Source organism: Myotis yumanensis, unplaced genomic scaffold (assembly GCF_028538775.1).
Source record: "Myotis yumanensis isolate MYYU_CA2020_CCGP unplaced genomic scaffold, mMyoYum1.0.hap1 SCAF_3, whole genome shotgun sequence".
In the NCBI taxonomy this organism is placed as follows: domain Eukaryota; kingdom Metazoa; phylum Chordata; class Mammalia; order Chiroptera; family Vespertilionidae; genus Myotis; species Myotis yumanensis.
In genome coordinates, this window is record NW_027223754.1 from 110,668,534 (window position 1) to 110,687,141 (window position 18,608).

The 18,608-nt window shown below is 45.1% G+C and overlaps 1 protein-coding gene and 1 long non-coding RNA gene across 7 annotated transcripts in view; one reads left to right on the forward strand and one right to left on the reverse strand.

Annotated features, from left to right (window-relative positions):
• The window catches only part of CPAP (centrosome assembly and centriole elongation protein), a 105,327-nt gene extending 96,856 nt beyond the window's left edge, over positions 1–8,471 (reverse strand). For 3 of the 6 annotated variants that reach the window (XM_070409353.1, XM_070409349.1, XM_070409352.1), the window contains exons 1-2: positions 8,418–8,470; positions 7,544–7,590 (exon numbers count right to left, since the gene is read on the reverse strand). The gene's annotated coding sequence lies outside the window, so the exon portion shown is untranslated. Of the gene's footprint in view, positions 1–7,543; positions 7,591–7,962; positions 8,385–8,417 lie in introns of those variants that run through there. The other 3 variants (XM_070409350.1, XM_070409354.1, XM_070409351.1) reach the window with 3 other exon arrangements.
• Positions 8,472–8,782: 311 nt separating this feature from the next.
• Positions 8,783–18,518, forward strand: LOC139005191 (uncharacterized). The gene is made up of 3 exons (XR_011470643.1): positions 8,783–8,879; positions 14,044–14,180; positions 17,397–18,518. It is a non-coding gene; the product is annotated as an uncharacterized lncRNA (long non-coding RNA).
• Positions 18,519–18,608: the final 90 nt, after the last annotated feature.

The following is an 18,608-nucleotide window of genomic DNA, read 5'->3' on the forward strand; positions in this document are numbered from 1 at the left end:
GCAAAAAAAAAAAAAAAGCAAAACATCAACACCCAGAAATTGATGGCATTTTTTTACACAGTAATGAATTCTCAGAAAGAGAAACTAAATAAACAATCCCATTTACCATTGAAACAAAAAAATCAAGATACTTAGGAATAAACTTAACCAAAGGTAAAAGATTTGTACTCGGAAAGCTACAATACATTGAAAAAAGAGACAGAGGAAGATATAAATAAGTGGAAGAATCTACCATGTTCATGGATTGGTACAATTAATATCATTAAAATGTCCATACCACCCAAAGCAATCTACAGATTCAATGCAATCCTTATTAAAATAACAAGAGCATAGTTCACAGATCTAGAACAAACACTCCAAAAATGTATATGAAACCAAAAAAGACCCCGAATAGCTAAAGCAATCATGAAAAAGCAGAACAAAGTTGTAGGGATCACAATACCTGATATAAAGTTATACTACAAAGCTACTGCACTCAAAACAGCCTGGTACGCCCAAGAATAGGATCAATGGAACAGAACAGAGACCCCAGAAATCGACCCAAGTCATTATGCTCAATTATATATTTGACAAAGGAGGCAAGAACATACAGTAGAGGCAAGACAGTCTCTTCAATAAGTGGTGTTGGTAAAATTGAAAAGATACATGCAAAAAAATGAAACTAGACCACACAAGAATGAACTCAAAATGTATGACTTCAATTTAAATGTAAGGCATGAAACCATAAAAATCCTAGAAGAAACCATAGGCAGCAAAATCTCACACATCTCTCATAGCAATATGTTTATGGATACATCTCCTAGGGCAGTGGTCGGCAAACTCATTAGTCAACAGAGCCAAATATCAACAGTACAATGATTGAAATTTCTTTTGAGAGCCAAATCTTTTAAACTTAAACTATATAGATAGGTACATTGTTATTAACTTAATTAGGGTACTCCTAAGGCTTAGGAAGAGCCACACTCAAGGGGCCAAAGAGCCACATGTGGCTTGTGAGCAGCAGTTTGCCGACCACGGTCCTAGGGCAAAGGAAACCAAGGAGAAAATTTAAAAATGGGACTACATCAAAATAAAAAGCTTCTGCACAGCAAAAGAAACCATCAACAAAACAAAAAGGAAGCCCACTGTATGGGAGAGCATTTTTGGCAATGATACATCTGATAAAGGAACTCATACAATTTAACAAAACGAAGGCAAACAACCCAATTAAAAAATGTGCAACGAATCTAAACAGACATTTCTCCAAAGCAGACATACAGATGGCCAAGAGACATATGAAAAAATGCTCAAAGTCACTGATCATCAGAGATATACAAATTAAAATGAAAATGAGGTATTGCCTCATACCTGTCAGAATGGCTACCATAAACAAATCAGCAAATGACAAGTGCTGAGGAGGATATAGAGAAAAGGGAACCCTAGTACACTATTGGTGGTAATGCAGACTGGTATAGCCATTATAGAAAACAGTATGGAGTTTCCTCAAAAAATTAAAAATGGAACTGCCATTTGATACAGTGATCCCACTTCTAGGAATATATCCTAAGAGACCCGAAACACCAATCAGAATGAAGGTATGCATCCCTATGTTCATAGCAGCACAATTTACAATAGCTAATATCTGGAAACAGCCCAGTTGTCAACAGTAGATGAGTGGATAAAAAAGATGTAGTACATTTATATCATGGAATACTATCCAGCAGTAAAAAAGAAGGATCTCTTACCCTTTGAGACAACATGGCTGGACCTGGAGAGTATCATGCTAAGCAAAATAAGCCAGTCAGAGATAGACAAGTATCACATGATCTCACTCATATGTGGAATCTAATGAACAGAATAAACTGATGAACAAAATAAATCCAGAGACATAGAAGCATGGAACAGACTGTGGAATCTCAAAGGGAAGGCAGGGGTGGATGGGTTGGTGGGAAGAGATCAACCGAAGAACTTGTGTGCATCTATCCTATATATAAAAGGCTAATATGCCGAAACCGGTTTGGCTCAGTGGATAGAGCGTTGGCCTACAGACTGAAAGGTCCCAGGTTCAATTCCGGTCAAGGGCATGTACCTGGGTTGCGGGCACATCCCCAGTAGGAGATGTGCAGGAGGCAGCTGATCGATATTTCTAACTCTCTATCTCTCTTCCTTCCTCTCTGTAAAAAATCAATAAAATATATTTTTAAAAAAATAAAAATAAAAATAAAAGGCTAATATGCAAATAGACCAAACAGCGGAACAACCGGTCGCTATGATGTGAGCTGACCACCAGGGGGCGCGCACAGAACATGGCGGGCATCGGCAGCAGGCGGCAGAGCGCAGAACATGGCAGGCGTTGGTCACAGCAGGATGGTGGAGCAGGTGAGAGGGGGCGCCAGACCATGGCGGGGTGCTGGTAGCTGTCATCGGGGCAAGCCTCTGGTGATTACTGAAAATTCTCTGCTCCCACACGCTGCAGTCCCGCCAAGTGCTCACACATGCTGCTGGCGCTGGCCCCAATCGCACCCGCTGCCGGCACTGGAGCCACCGCTCACACCCGCTGCCAGCGCCCAGCGCCAGCCCCAATCACTCAGCGCCGTCAACGGGTACGAGCGGCGGCTGCCGGCCCCGATTGCCCCTCAGGGCTTCTCCACCTCCCCCTGTTCCTAAGGGGCGGTCAGGGCCAGCAGCCGCCGCTCACACCTGCTGCCAGTGCCAGCCCCACTCATACCTGCAGCTGGTGCCAGAGCCACCGCTCACACCCACTGCTGCCCGGCGCTGGTCCCAATCGCCCCTGAGGGCTTCTCCACCTCCCCCTGCTCCTGGGCCGGCAAGGGCATCTCACCGCCCACCTGGAGGGCCGATCGCGTCCCAGCCTCCCCAACCCTCCTCAGAATGAGTGCTAGACACAGGGCTCACAGCTGGCAAGAGCTGCGGCGGTGGCGCGAGCCTTTCCCGATCAAGACTGACGGAGCGCGAGCTCCACAGCAGGCGCAGTGGGGCCAGGATGAGTGGGAGCGGCCGGCAGGAGCGGCAGGCAGCATTGGACTGCTGGTTTCAGCCTAATCCCTGCAGGCCACGCCAAGGGACCCCACTCGTGCACAAATTCATGCACCAGGCCTCTAGTATATACATAACCATGAACACAGACAATAGGGTGGTGAAGGCCTGGGGTGGAGGACAGGGGTGGGCTAGAAGGTATCAATGAGGGGAAAAGGGGGACATATGTAATACCTTCAACAATAAAGATTTAATGTAAAAAGTATAATAAAAAAGTGAACCTTAAAAAAATAAATTAGAGTTCCAAGACCCAACACTAGCACTAGCCTGCCTTGCTTCACAGCTTGGCCTCTCCTGGGCACTTCTAAGTCCAATACAAGTAGCAATCATCTGCAGATCGCTCTATGGCTCCTTCCCAGTAACCCGAGGCAGTGGCTGACTTTGTACCTCTTGGGAAGCCCCAGAGCCAGTGCACCCAGTGGACAGCTTCAGATCTTACCATATTACAACTCTACACATCCACAAGCAAAACACTCAAGGGGCAGACTCAGTGAGCACCAAATCCTCACTTGAAGCAAGTCCTGCTCCATAGGGGTGTCTTCTGCACAGCAGCTCTTCCACTGTAGACACAGCAGGTTCTCACAGCCAATTGGCCTAGAGGTCAATTCCTCCCAGTGACACCAATAGCAATCAAGTCTCAACTATAAGACTGTGCCCACAGCCCACACAGCTGCACACCTAGAGTGCCCAGCTCAGGTAACTGGGAGGCTGAGCCACTGGGCCCTAAGGACACCTAATACACAAGGCCACTCTACCAATCCAGGAGACATTGCAGCTCTACCTAATACAATGAAACAAACATAAGGAAGCAGCCAAAATGCAGAGACAAAGAAACATGTCACAAATGAAAGAACAGAAGAAATCTCCAGAAAGAAAACTAAATAAAATGGACGCAAGCAAACTACTAGATACAGAGTTCAAAACAATGGTTATTAAGGTTGCTCAAGGATCTTAATGAGAGCTTCAGTGATCTTAGTGTGAATTTCAAAAATCTTAGTGAGAAACATCAAAGACATGAAAAAGACCAGTCATAAAGTAAGCATACACTAACTAAAATAAAGAATAATTTACAGGAATTCAACAATAGAGTAGAGTATTCTGAGAATCAAATCAACAATTTGGAATATAAAGAAGCAAAAAACACCTATGCAGAAGAGTGAAAAGAAAAAAGAGAAAAAAAAAGAAAGAAAAAAGAATCCAAAAATATGAAGATAGTGTAGGGAGCCTCTGAGACAACTTGAAGCATACCAACATTTACATCATGGGGATGCTGAAAGGAGACGAGAGGGAGCAAGAAATTGAAAACCTATTTGAAGAAATAATAACACAAATTTTCCCCAACCCGGTGAAAGAAATAAACTTCTAAGTCCAAGAAGCGCAGTGAGTCCCAAACAAGAGAAACCCAAAGAGGACCACACCAAAACACATCATCATTAAAATGCCAAAGATTAAAGACAAAGAGAGAATCTTAAAAGCTGCAAGAGAAAAACAGTTAGTTACTTACAAAGGAATGCCCATATGACTGTCAGCTGATTTCTCAACAGAAACTTTGCAAGCCATAAGGGAGTGGCAAGAAATATTTAAAGTGAGGACCTACAACCAAGATTACTCTACCCAGCAAAGCTATCATTTAGAATTGATGTCAGATAAAGAGCTTCAAAGATAAGAAAAAGCTAATGAAGTTCATCACCACCAAAACAGTATTACATGAAATGTTGAAAGGTATTCCTTAAGAAGAGGAAGAAGAGGAGGAGGAAGAACAGGAAGAAAAAGAACCAAAATATCAACAATAAAATAGTAATAAATACATATCTATCAACAATTGAATCTAAAAATCAAAACAAACAAACAAGAAATCTAATGAACAAAATAAACTGATGAGTAAAACAGAACCAGAGGCATGGAACAGATTGACAAATCTTCAAAGGAAAGAGGACAGGGCCGGGGGAGGCGGAGGAGGGGAGGCAGGGAATAAACCAAAGATCTTATATGCATACTAGAGGCCAGGTGCACAGATTTGTGCACACTGAAAGAAAATTAATTAGAAGAAATATTCTAGAAGCTGGGGAGGGACCGTGGGAGGTTGGCTCCAGGGCCAGTCCGGCCTGTCTCGCCCAGTTCCGATGAATTGGCCAGACCCCAGCAGCAAGTTAACCTACCAGCTGGAGTGTCTGCCCCCTGGTGGTCAGTGCGTGTCATAGCAACCAGCTGAAACAGACACTTAGCATATTAGGCTTTTATATATAGACTAGAAGCCTAGTGCACAAAATTCATGCAGTTGGGGGGGGGGGGGGTCTCTCAGCCTGGCCTGCACCCTCTCACAGTCCAGAACCCCTTGGGGGACGTCCAGAGGGATCGGGCCTAAGCTGGCAGTCAGACATCCCTCTCACAGTCCGGGGCTCTTGCAGTCCAGGACCCTTTACTCCATACTGCCTGCCTGCAGTGGAGGCAGGAGAGGCTCCAGCCACCACCACTGTGCTCGCCAGCCATGCGGCTAGCTTCTGGCTGAGCAGCACTCCCCCAGGGGAAGTGCACTGACCACCAGGGGGCAGCTCCTGTGTTGAGCGTCTGCCCCTCTGGTGGTCAGTGCATGTCATAGCAACTGGTTGTTCCACTGTTTGGTCGATTTGCATATTAGCCTTTTATTATATAGGATATGCATTACCTATGGACACAGAAAACAAGGTGGTGAAGACCTGGGGCAGGGCGGGAACCTGGTGGAGGGGGGCAACGGGAGGAATAAAAGGGGATATCTGTAATACTCTCAACAATAAAGTTTTTTTTAAAGTGTTTCAAGGAATAATGGGCTATGTTAATGCTGTTAATTGATGAAAGGCGAGAACTGAGAACTGACCTTAAAATTTAGCAAAGCAAAGGTCATAACTTGAAAGCAACTGAGGAGGTGGCAAAAGTTTGAATGGAGGGGATACATGAAAGAGTAAGAAACTGGAGACAGTGAGTATAGTTCTTTCCAGGAGTTTCGTTATAAAGAGAAGAAAATAAATAGCATAGCAGCTACACAGGGAAGCAAGAAGAAGAGAGAGATTTTTTAAAACAGATGAAATAGCCCTGGCGTGTGTAGCTCAGTTGGTTGGAACATCATTCAGTACAGCAAAATGAGGCGGGTTTGATTCCTGGTCAGGACACATACCTAGGTTGCGGGTTGGATCCCCAGTAGGGGCATGTACTGGAGGCAGCCAATTGATGTTTCTCTCTCACATCAATGTTTCTCTCTCTCTCTCTTTCTCTCTCGCTCTGTTATCTCTCTCTCCCTCTCTCTCTTTCTCTCTCTCTCTATTCTCTCTCTCTCCCTCTCTCTCCCTCAAAAATCAATAAAAATATATCCCCGGGTGAGGATTAAAAAAAAGAAGAACCAAAAACATGTTTGTAGGCTGATGAGGATGGAGGGGAGACCTCCCATAGCCATGTCTTTGAGAGGAGAGCTGAGAGATCTAGTACCAAAGTGGAATGACATTTCACACTACTTTTCAGACCTAATTCTAGACTTTATCAATGTAATACAACAAAAAGTATATAAACCAAAGGCAAACAAACATGTATTTAGCTTCATACCTAGTGTCTGAAAAACATATACAAAAGATATAAATAGGAAAATAAAGAGACCCAAACATTAAAATGTGCTCATCTTCATTCAACTGATTAGAAATTGAAAAAGTTACAACATACTATTTTTCACATACTCTGTTGGCAAAGACTAAAACCTGATAACACCCAGTACAGAAAAGAGAAACTCTTTCATAAAGTATTACCTAGGAAGGTAAACTGGTACAATCTTTTGAAGGGCAATTTGACAATATCTATCCAAACTGTAAATGCACAGAAACTTTGACTCATTCCCTATTCTGACGCCAAAAAAAAGAAAAAGAAACTTTGACTCAGCAATTTCACATCTAGGCACTGTGTGCTATATTAGCACAAGTTCACATTTGTAATAAACTAAAATTAACTTAAATGTCCATTAACAGGGGTCCAGCTAATTATGGTATTCAGATTAAGTAGTCATTAAGGAGAATAAGTAAGTTCATTAAGTGCTGACATAGAAGTACTGAATATAACCAACAGAATATATATTAGTTGACAAAAGCAAAATGGAGAGCAGTGCATGAGAGAGAGAAAATACAATTACATAGTCCTGAGTAGTCCAATATGGTAGCCACGTGTCACATAAAGCTATTGAGCACTTGAACTGTGGCTAATGTAACTGAAGAACTAAAAAATAGAGGGTGTCAAAAATATGGATTTAATGGAATTTTTTAATGAGACTGCAGGTTCCCTTGTCGCTTCATTGCACTGTATGACTCACATTGAAAATACCTGTGCTCCCAAATGTGACGAACAGTATTTGTGTCAGTCTGTGAACATGAAACAAATGATCCAGGAGACCTGCACAGCCATGTAGTAAATGAACATGCATGTAAATTAATATACTTAAGTGCGAGTGTAACAATGGACAACATGGACAGTATAGCTTCTTGAGCAAAATTACCTTTGACAGATGTAAAAACTTCTTTGTACGCCAAGTATGTGATTTTCCTAGAACAGGCAATGTTCAATGTTAATATGCTATTGAACATATTAAAATTTTCCTCATGTTTGTGATGAGTATGGGAAAAGCTTTTCAATGATCCTAGAATATTACAACCATTTAAATTCACATTTATCTGAAGGGGTTTATTTATGTCAATACTGTGAATATTCAGCAGGCAAACTGAAGATCTTAAAATTCATCCGGACTTCAAACATTCAGCTGACTTACTTCATAAGTGTAAATTAATGACTACTTGATGAGGTTTGGAAATGGAGAAATTATTAAGTCCATGAGACAACTATATCATTCTGTTTAACATAACATTAATGTAAAGTCATAAATATGACTTTTTTGGAGATGTCAAAAAAAGAAAATACCTGTGCTCCGTTTTCTGAAGCAGGAGGAAAGTGGACATACTCAATTAATTCAAAACCACGCTCAGACCGTGAGAAGGTACCGGCTGGTCGAGGAGGTGATGGTGTATTAGGCCTCCAAAACGCACCTCCTCGGAAGCCACGATTCCACAGCAAAGCGGTAGACAAGGACCTCCCCAGAGTGATGGAGACCGGCCCTTGCGGAGGACAGAAAGCAACGTCCCGGCACACTCTCCGCAAGCAGACCGAGTCTCTGCGCCTAACAACAGCTTAGAGTGTGGCCAAGACCTCCGCAGTGAGAAACGGAGGCTCCCCACGAAACCCCGTTAACCTGGAACAGACGTTGGCCACGCCCCGCGGCCCCCGGCCCGAAGCGGATCCTCCCGCGCGCAGCAGACCCTCTCAGGTGCGGAGCGTCGAAACCCCCAGCTCCCCATCTCCCTAAGCCCACGTACTACCTCTCCGAAGTCCCCGGGCCTCTCAGTCCCCTCAAACCAAAGCCGGAGTCGCCGCAGCATTTACGAAAGAGCCGCCACAATCACCGCCTCCGAGGGAGCCCCGCCCCTGAACCAAGGGCTCCTGGGAAATGTAGTGCCCACCGGACCCTCTACGCCTGTGCTCGGGCACCACCAGGCTCACGCAAACTACTATTCCCAGCGACGTCACAGCGGGGGATGTTACCTAGGGGATTCGGGCGGGCATCTTCCTCCCCCGGCAGCAGGGAGGGCGGGGCGTAGGAAAAAACGTTTCTTGAGTAAAGGCCGCCATAGACCGGAAGACCCGCCCCTTTGAAAACTGGGAGCGCGCCTAAAGAGATGGCGAAGCCCTCCAGGGTGTAGGCCTAGCGGAGCACCCTGGCAACGCGTGTAGACGGAGTGTGGGAGGAGGGGCCTTTTGCTTACCGTTGGCCTGTTTGAGAGGTTTGACTTTTCTGTTTTCTGCTTTGGCTGAGAGTGACTTAGTAATGGGAAAAATTGGCCACACAATTTTTTAAAATCACTTTTTAGTTTTCAATTATAGTTGACATATTAGTTTCAGGTGGACACTCCAGTAATTAAACATTATATAACTGATTAAATGATCATCCTGATCTCATTGTAATCTGACACTATACATAGCTATTAGAATACTAGAGGCCCAGTGCACAAAAATGTGTGTACTCAGGGGGGTCCCTCAGCCCGGCCTGTGCCCTCTCACAGTCTGGGACCCCTCGGGAGATGACCACCTGCTGGCTTAGGCCTGCCCCTGGGGGATTGGACCTAAGCTCACAATCAGACATCCCTCTGGCAGCCCTCGAGCCCTCGAGGAATGTCCGCTTACCAGCAGGGAGCAGACCTAAGCTGCAGTCGGACATCCTTAGTGCTGCTGAGGAGGCGGGAGAGGTTCCTGCCACCACCACTGTGCTGGCAGCCATCAGCCTGGCTTGTGGCTGAGCAGAGCTCCCCCTGTGGGAGCGCACTGACCACCAGGGGGCAGCTCCTGCATTGAGCATCTGCCCCCGGTGGTCAGTGTGTGTCATAGTGACCAGTCATTCCCAGTCTTTCTGCTGTTAGAGTCAATTTGCATATTACCCTTTTATTATATAGGATAGAGGCCTGGTACATGGGTGGGGGCCGGCTGGTTTGCCCTGAAAGGTGTCCCGGATCAGGGTGGGGGTCCCGCTGGGGTGCCTGGCCAGCCTGGGTGAGGGGCTGATGGCTGTTTTCAGGCTGGCCACACCCCCTTTAGGGTGGGGGTTCCCCACTGGGGTGCCTGGCCAGTCTGGGTGAAGGTCTGAGAGCCATTTTCAGGCTGGCCAAGCCCCCCAGCGACGGAAGCTCCCAGCCTCTCCTTTTTTTCTTTTTTCTTTTTATTCTGGGATTTATTTACCTTCTATAATTGAAACTTTGTAGCCTTGAGTGGAGCTCAGAGCTGGCCAGGGCAGGCGGGAAGCTTGGCTTCCTCCATTGCCAGGGGAAACCCAAGCCTCCTGCTCCGTCCAGCACTGTGGCCACGGCTGGCTGAAAGCAGGTATCTGGGGTTTATTTATCTTCTATAATTGAAACTTTGTTGCCTTGAGTGGAGTTCAGAGCCGGCCACGGCAGGCAGGAAGCTTGGCTTCCTCCATCACTGGAGCAACCAAGCCTCCTGCTTGCTCCAGCTCTGTGGCTGCTGGCCGCCATCTTGGTTGGGTTAATTTGCATATAGTTGCTCTGATTGGCTGGTGGGTGTGGCTTAAGGTGTAGTGAAGGTACGGTCAATTTGCATGTTTGTCTTTTATTAGTGTAGACAATTGACTATATTTCCTATGTTGTACATTATTATCCCCATGGCTATTCTGTAACAACCAATTTGTACTTCTCAATCCCTTTGTGGTAGGCAGTTAGATAGACATGATCAGTGGAAGGATGATGGGCCATACAGGTCAGCAGGGTAGAAAGCCCTAGCAATGGGCAAAACTGGGAAACCTGGGACCTTGCCCCCAGGGTGACCTTTCCTCCCCCAGTACAGTATGTCACTGATCCTGTGGTTTGGACCCTCCCCTGACCTTTCCTCCCCTGGCATGTTGCTAGTCATACTGTTACCATAGTTAGCTAATTACTGATGGGAAAGAATGCAAAGAGTCAGATTTGTTAAGCATATTCAGCTGGGAAACAGAGGCCTGTTTGCTTCACCAGGAATCTACATCTTGACACCCCAAGGAATCACAGTATTGTCCCTCCAAGGGGTTAACATCCCACCCTCCCACCCCCCAGTACAGGATTGGGCGGGGGGGGCAAGGGAACAGGGAGAGATAAGATCATACTCAATAAAGTCAAAATGGTGCAGGGGAAGGTACTTAACCATAGAGGTGTTATTATAAAAACATTCAAACCTGTAAAGATTTTTTGTGAGTTTATTTGAGCCAAACTGTTGACAATTTCCAGGAAGCAGAATCTCAAAGGATTAGGAAAATGCTCCAGAGCAGCGGTTGCCAACTAGTGGTCCATGGACCACTAGTGGTCTGTGAGGTCCAAAAGGTTGACAACCACTGCTCCAGAGAATGGTGTTTTTTCAGCTTGTTTTATACCTTACATCAAAGGAGGAGATGGTTACTTGAAATCCATTGGTGATAGATTAGGGAGGCGGGAAAAAGCGAAGGGGGGAATCTCTGGGATTGGATAAAAAGTAAAATAATAGACAATTACTTAGGTGGGTACAGGATAGTTAACAGTCAACAATTAACATGATAACAATAGCAATGAAGCAATTTATGGTTTCCTGTCCTGGTGCCCAGGTGCATGTGGTTGTGCTCCAGTGGTGGGGGTGGTGGTTGAAGGGAAGGTATATTTCATAGGTATGTTATGATGCAAAAAGACAATAGGCTCAGTTAAGGTAAAAATTGACCTCCTCAGGGAAAATACTGGCCTAGGACATGGCTACCCATCATAACTGCTTTTGTTATATTATAAATCAGCGAGCTAAACAGAGGACACCCTAATCAATCAGTAAGCTGAATTAATTTGGAGTCTTTTATTACACTAGCAGTCTCATAGGAGTTGTCTCTCAAAGTCTGAGCAAAGCAACATGGAGGAAACTTTCCCTTTATACCCTCTCCTTTGTCTCCCAAATATGGAGTTTCCGGACCCTTTGTAGGCTTTTCAAAGAGCCCTATGTAGATGTTTGTTGCAAGAAGCTTGTAACCTTGAGCACAGCACAACTCAGTAGCCTTGAGCATTTCAGATAACTGGAGGGCACCAGGCATGGGAGTAGCTAGGGCCAGCAGTGGCCCTAGTTGAGCTTATTTTCCCTATTATTCAAGCAAGCAAGTGTGTTTACAGAAGCCAAGGATAGCAGGGTTGATTCACAGAACAAAGGACTATCTGTGTTTAGTGGAAATTTTCAAACAGCAGTTTTTCCCAGCATAGAGGTTACAGGGACAAGATGAATTGCCTATACTTCATTCCCCACTGGTTTTATGTTCATGAGTGAAATCATTGACTCTTGTGGGTCACTGTTGGGGAGGGGGTTATATCGACCATGAGCTTGATAGAATTAATTCTTTGTTGAATAAAGTTAGTAAACCAGTTTATAAGATAAGGGCCAAGAATGAGGGCCAGGAGTAATAATGAAGTCGGTGGTAAGGAATATGTCCTCTAGTCTAGTTTAGTTATATTGGTAAGAATTCCTCTAGTAATTCTATTTTTGAGTTCCTAAATCTACTTCTGGGACGGCCTATGGGGATTGTTAACATTGTTAACCTACTCAGTTTGGAAGTCCCCTTTAATCCTACAAAGAAAATTAAAAACGGGACACATGGGAAAGTTTTATCTTTAGAGGGTCGAAGAGTCCTGGACTCTCTATTCTGCCTGTGCGGCCTTAAGCCGGGTGTGATGAAGCCACATCAGGATCCCATCAACCTTGACTGCCTTGGGGATGGTCAAGATGATGGTGTGTGGTCCTTTTTAGGTAGGAGTCAGTCCTTGGGTGGTAAATTTATTTACCTAAACAGAGTCACCAGGTTGGAAGGGATGAACCAGATCAGAAGTTGGTATAGGCAGGGCATCTCTGACAAGCTTCTGGACTTCTTTCTGGGTGGACTATAAAGCCTGTAAGGACTTGAGTAAAGATTGGTTATGGATGTCAGCTTTTATTTCTTCTCTAAATTTTGGGAGTATTGGAGGGGGTCTCCCAAACATAATTTTATGTGGGGAGAACCCCACTTGGTATGGAATGCACCTTGCCCTGAGTAGGGCAAAGGGGAGTAAGGTGGCCCAATTTTCACCAGTTTCTGAGGTAAATTTGGTGAGGACCTCTTTTAAGGTCCTATTTATGCATTCTACCTGCCCAGAACTTTGGGGCTGGTAGGCACAATGTAGTTTACAATTAATACTTAATGCTTTTGCTAAGTCCTGTGAAATTTTGGCTACAAAAGCGGGTCCATTGTCCGATCCTAAAGTTACAGGTAAGCCAAATCTGGGGACTATTTCCGGGAGTAACATTTTAGCTACAATGGTGGCAGTTTCTGTCCTAGTCAGGTAAGCTTCAACCTATCCTGAGAAGGTGTCTACGAAAACTAGGAGATATTTATACCCTGCGGCAGATATTTATACCCTGCTGCCGTGGGCCTGATTTCTGTGAAGTCTATTTCCCAGTGTTCTCCCGGGGACTTTTCCCGGTGCCCGGATTCCTGCTGGGAGTCTTTTATCCTGTTTGGCATTTACTTGAGTGCCGGAGACTAATTCCAGCATGACAGCAGGGCTGTATCTGGGAATGGCTGAGGGCATTTCCCCAAACCTGAAAAGGGATTATTGCTTGGCTGCCAGACAGCTAAAAGGCATCTTAATCTACATGTTATTGCCTCCTACTGGCCAAACACCTGAACAGCCGTAGGCTAATTCCCCCATTCTGACAATGTTTCTGTACACCCTTTGAAGTGTATATCTCTGCCTCTCCTTAGGACAAGTTGTGTTAATAAAAAGCATGGGGTCCTGGGGACAAGGAGAACCTAAGGCCTTAGACCTAAGACCTTAGAATTTAGCTCCTTTAGCTAAGCTCCTCTGACCCCCAAATGCCTTTCAAAATTATATTTCGTCTCCGGACTCTTATTTAAAATCTACGCACAGCCTTCTCCAGATTCCTGAACCCTTCTTGATGCTGGGACAAGAACCCCGGCACTTGAGCACAAGTAATGCATCGGGAAACAACGCTGTCAATTATACTATCTAGGTTGGATATTAGTTTCTATCCCTTAGGAGTTCTGTGAGCTTGGTATGGCCTAGGTGGGTGAACTGGTATAACTGGTTAACTATTGTCCGACCTAGAGCCTTGGGAACCAAAAGTCGGCCATCCGGTAAAGTCCACTATCCTTCCGGGTTTCTGGAGGTGTGGGCAGAGCTCAAGAGATTTATCTCAGTGCTGCGGCTGATGCAACGCTGTGAGCACACTCCAGTGAACATGCTTCCTTGGCACACCAGGAAGTGGCAACACCCGCCTAACAAATCTCCAAGAGCCACCTACTCTTAGCCCCGACCCTCACACCCATTGGATAACATAGCAAGCGTGTCCCTGTTTTATTGGCAGCTTACCCCTTTTTATATGGTTGTAATTCCCCAATAAACTTAGATCTGTATCTCTGAACCTGGTCTCCGGAGTCATGCATGCAAACACCCCAGCGCGTTGGGCTCCGTCATCCTCACCCACGAGGGACCCCCTGTTCCATCTGGCGCCTCGAACAGGGACCCCGGCATGCTCCTGGACGGGTGAGTGACTCTCTGTAATGATGGGAAACCTTCCCCCTTCAGCCCGAGCCCCTCAGGCTCGTGTGCTTCATGCGCTGTTACAGAGTAGGCGAGTAAAAGTAACAGAAAAGGAGCTACAAAAGCTCTGGGATGTTCTAATAGCATTTAACCCTTGGCTGCTAGAAGCCCCCATTTGGGATCCCAGTACATGGGAGAAAGCATTACGGAGGATAAGATCAGCAGAGGTCCATGAGGGAAAGACTTTTCCGCTTTCTCTAGCACCTGCTATCTTAGCAATCTTAGCCTGCCTAAGCGGGGCCCCGCCCAAGCCTGCACTTCCCATACTGGAGGCTCTCTCCACCACCGTCGGTGCGGGTGGGGGAACAGAAGACTCTCTGCCTCCCTCTTCCCCTCCAGAGCCCTCTGCCCCCGCAGATCCCTGGGCTGTTTTCGACAAGCCAAAAGTAGTTTCTCAAAGCTCAAGAAAAACTGAAACTGAGACAGAAAAGAGCAAGGCGAAAGCAGGGGAGTCTCACCAGGGGGCTTCCTGCCAGAGTCACTCCCCCGCTCCCCTCGCAGAGCGAACAAAAAGTTTAACTGCCCAGCAGCCCCCAAGTAATCCTTTCGTGGGGGACACGGATGATAATCCATGGACGGGGATATATCAATCCATGTGTAGCCAGAGAGATAGAGCAAAGATGTCCTTAGGGCTGGAGACCCCTGGACTCTTTCCTGTGAATGTTAACCCCACAGCTGCAGCAAATGCTACCGGATCTGCAACAATATCCCCAATATCCAAATGGTTAATGAAGAAAACAAAAAAAGAGGCCGTTGGCAGGGAGAGCAAGGAGAGAGGGTTCTTTGTTAATTTTTACTTATCTGAACTATGTTGGACTCAAGGCCACAAGCTGCTAGTAAGCACAACAATTTTTCTCTGTCCTATTTTCTTCTCTTTAACCCTTCCAATACTAAATTAGACTAATACAATATACTTAAAATTACATAAGGAAGGAAGCACCTGCTTAATCTAAAGAAATGCTGAATGTTTAACTTGCCAGCTAAGAGTTTAAAGTTCTAGTTAAATTAAATTGGGAAAAATTATAATTGTGGTAACTAAATGCCTAAAGTGTAGAAATTTATTTTTAATAAAATCTTGTGCTATCTCTGAAAAATTTGGAATTCAAAATATGTTACTCATTGGTCTGATTAGAAAAAAGAATAAATTCTATAATCACAACCGAAATTTTTATATACAAAGATCAGTTTTAATTTAATTGATATCTCTTAATAATTATAAAAAGTATATAGTCTTTAAATCATGTATACACATACATGGTCTTTCAAGTTAGATTTTAAAACTAAAACCAAGGAATAACTTTAAGACATTTCATGGGCCCTGAAATGTTTTCAAAAGTTTATTCTCTCTTCTTAAAGAATCTTTTAATAAAGCCAATTTAATATACTTGAAATCACATGGAAAGCTTTATTAAATAAAAGTTAATAAATGTATATTTTAGGTTTTTGCCTCTAAGAAAGGGCAAACAGCAGTTTAATAAGGACATGAAAGGATTTAATCCCTTCTACTGTGTGGAAGGCCCCCTGGGAAGGCACTTGAGCATTCTATATTGGCCTCTCTTGCCCTTTTTGCCAAGAGGGTCCCTCTTCTTATAATCCAATTGCCCACAGCTGTTGCCTGAGCTCTCTGTTCATGCTAAGGTTGAAGCCTCATAGTGGCTGGTACCAAGGATCTGTCTCTTGCCCAATGGCGTGAGTTGGGCCCTCTCTGGAGAAGAAACCTAGGTTCCCCATGATCAAAGCCGGGGCCCCGCCAGCAGGTGAGGGGATCCCAAGGCAGTTACTAGGCATGGAGGCCATAGGGACATAGGCTACCAAGGAGACAAAACTAAACCTCACATCACCCTGCTTGGCCCTGGAAGATGGCTGGTTAGTCAAAGACAGGCACAGTCGCAGAGGGGCCAGCAGAAGAGAACTTGGGGGCCAACAGAGGTGGGGCACAGATCCTCACCCCCCCCAATTATGCAGGGGCTTGAACACTCGCCCCTTCTGAGGGAAGTCTCCTGCCCCCATGGCTGCTTCTTGATTCCCATGCCCAGCCCAGATTGGTACCCAGATAAAAGAGTTGGCTGACAGCAGCTACCCTATCTAAATCCAGCCTAACACCAGGAGTACTCAGGGCCTTCTCAAGGATGCAAAATAATCCTTTCCATTAATATTTACAGTGTAAACTAAGATTGTTATTAGAGTATTAAATTTGACAGTAAAATAGTAGTCAAGTTTTCAGATTAATTAAAATTGGCTCAAGAAGTATTGACCAAAGTTTTCATTTCATAGAAAAATTACTTAACATGCAATGAACCTAAAGCAGTCATATTTTTATACAAAAAAATAAAATTTAAAGTTATCTAGACTGCATTATAAATTTTCCAAAAAGCCTCCTAATAATTAAATCAAAAGGGGGGGATAATGGAAAAATACCGTGTAAGGAAAACTATCCTGTAACTAATTTACATCTAGAAAAATTTTTTTCATTTGTAATGCTAACAGCAAGACACCCATGAAAAACATACGTGGTGTCAAAATAAGCCAAAGGAAATTCATTTAAGACAAGGGGTCAACCCCCGGGGGCTCCAACCCAATGCCTTATGGCAAGCAGATGTGACCCATATTCCCAGCTTTGGTAGGCTCAAATATGTACATGTAATCATTGACACTTGCTCTGGGGCCATGTATGCTCAGGCTCACACAGGTGAAAAGACTCGCCACGCAATAGCAATCCTCAAGGGAGCATTTTTAACATTAGGCTTCCCCTGGGAAATTAAAACAGATAATGGCCCCTGCTACACTAGCAAGGCTTTTCAGCAATTCCTCACGAAACATAACATCAAGCACGTTACTGGCATACCATACAACCCACAGGGGCAAGCCATAATAGAAAGACAAAATAAAGAGTTAAAAATCCAGCTTCCTAAAGAAAAAGGGGGGGAAGGATAGACCAAAGATTAACACCTCAACAGCAACTATTACAGGCTCTCATAACCCTCAATTATTTTCATTTTGCCCCCGATGGTCTTCCTCCCATTTTCAAACATTGGGGAGGTCTCAGAGACATACCAACGCCTCTCCCTTTGGTCCAGTGGAGAGATCCACTAACCGGGGCTTGGAAGGGCCCGGATACACTCTTAACCCAAGGGAGAGGGTTTGCTTGTATTTTTCCAGAAGGTGAGAAAAATCCCGCGTGGATTCCTGCCCATAACATCAAACCCTGCACCACCAGCGATGAGCTGTAGACCACCATCACCATCACCCCCAGAAGAGGAAATGGAGGACCTGACCATAGAGGACAACCAGCCCCAGCGGCGGAGACAACCAAGACACCGACGGACACACTACATTACCTGGGGTGGGATTTATGCGGGCCCAATACATGTATTAATCGAAGAGCCTTCACCGGCCGAAACCGGTTTGGCTCAGTGGATAGAGCGTCGGCCTGCGGACTGAGGGGTCCCAGGTTCGATTCCGGTCAAGGGCATGTACCTGGGTTGCGGGCACATCCCCAGTGGGAGATGTGCAGGAGGTGGCTGATCGATGTTTCTCTCTCATCGATGTTTCTAGCTCTCTATCTCTCCCCCTTCCTCTCTGTAAAAAATCAATAAAATATATTTAAAAAAAAAAAAAGAGCCTTCACCGGCCTAAAAGGGGCCCACCTGTATAACGGCACCTGGAAAAAGCCGACAAGTAGATGGGAGAACAACTTCGCAATCAACCCCAATGCCACTCATAGTTTTAGTTACTGGCCCTGTGTGAGACCCCCCTTCTTCTTCTTACAAAGAAATTATAGCGCTTTTACTTCTACCCAGCAATCTTGTGTACTATCTAATTGCTGGAATCTGTTGAGTTTAGTTCCTTAAGTGATGCCCTCAGCCGTCTAACCTCCTGGTTAAATCCTGCTAACATATTCATATGGAACGTCCTAGCATCAGGAGGCCTCCTTGCATTCTGCTTGTTTCGTTGCTTTTACTCCATGATCCAAAGAATAGATGCACAGCAAGTTATGATTGTCCACATCCAGCAGGCACTTATAAAAAGGGAAGGGGGAGATGTGGGTAGAGCTCAAGAGATTTATCTCAGTGCTGCGGCTGATGCAACTCTGTGAGCACACTCCAGCAAACATGCTTCCTTGGCACACCAGGAAGTGGCAACACCCGCCTGACAAATCTCCAAGAGCCACCTACTCTTAGCCCCGACCCTCACACCCATTGGATAACATAGCAAGCGTGTCCCTGTTTTATTGGCAGCTTACCCCTTTTTATATGGTTGTAATTCCCCAATAAACTTAGATCTGTGTCTCTGAACCTGGTCTCCGGAGTCATGCATGCAAATGCCCCAGCGCGTTGGGCTCCGTCGTCCTCACCCCTGAGGGACCCCCTG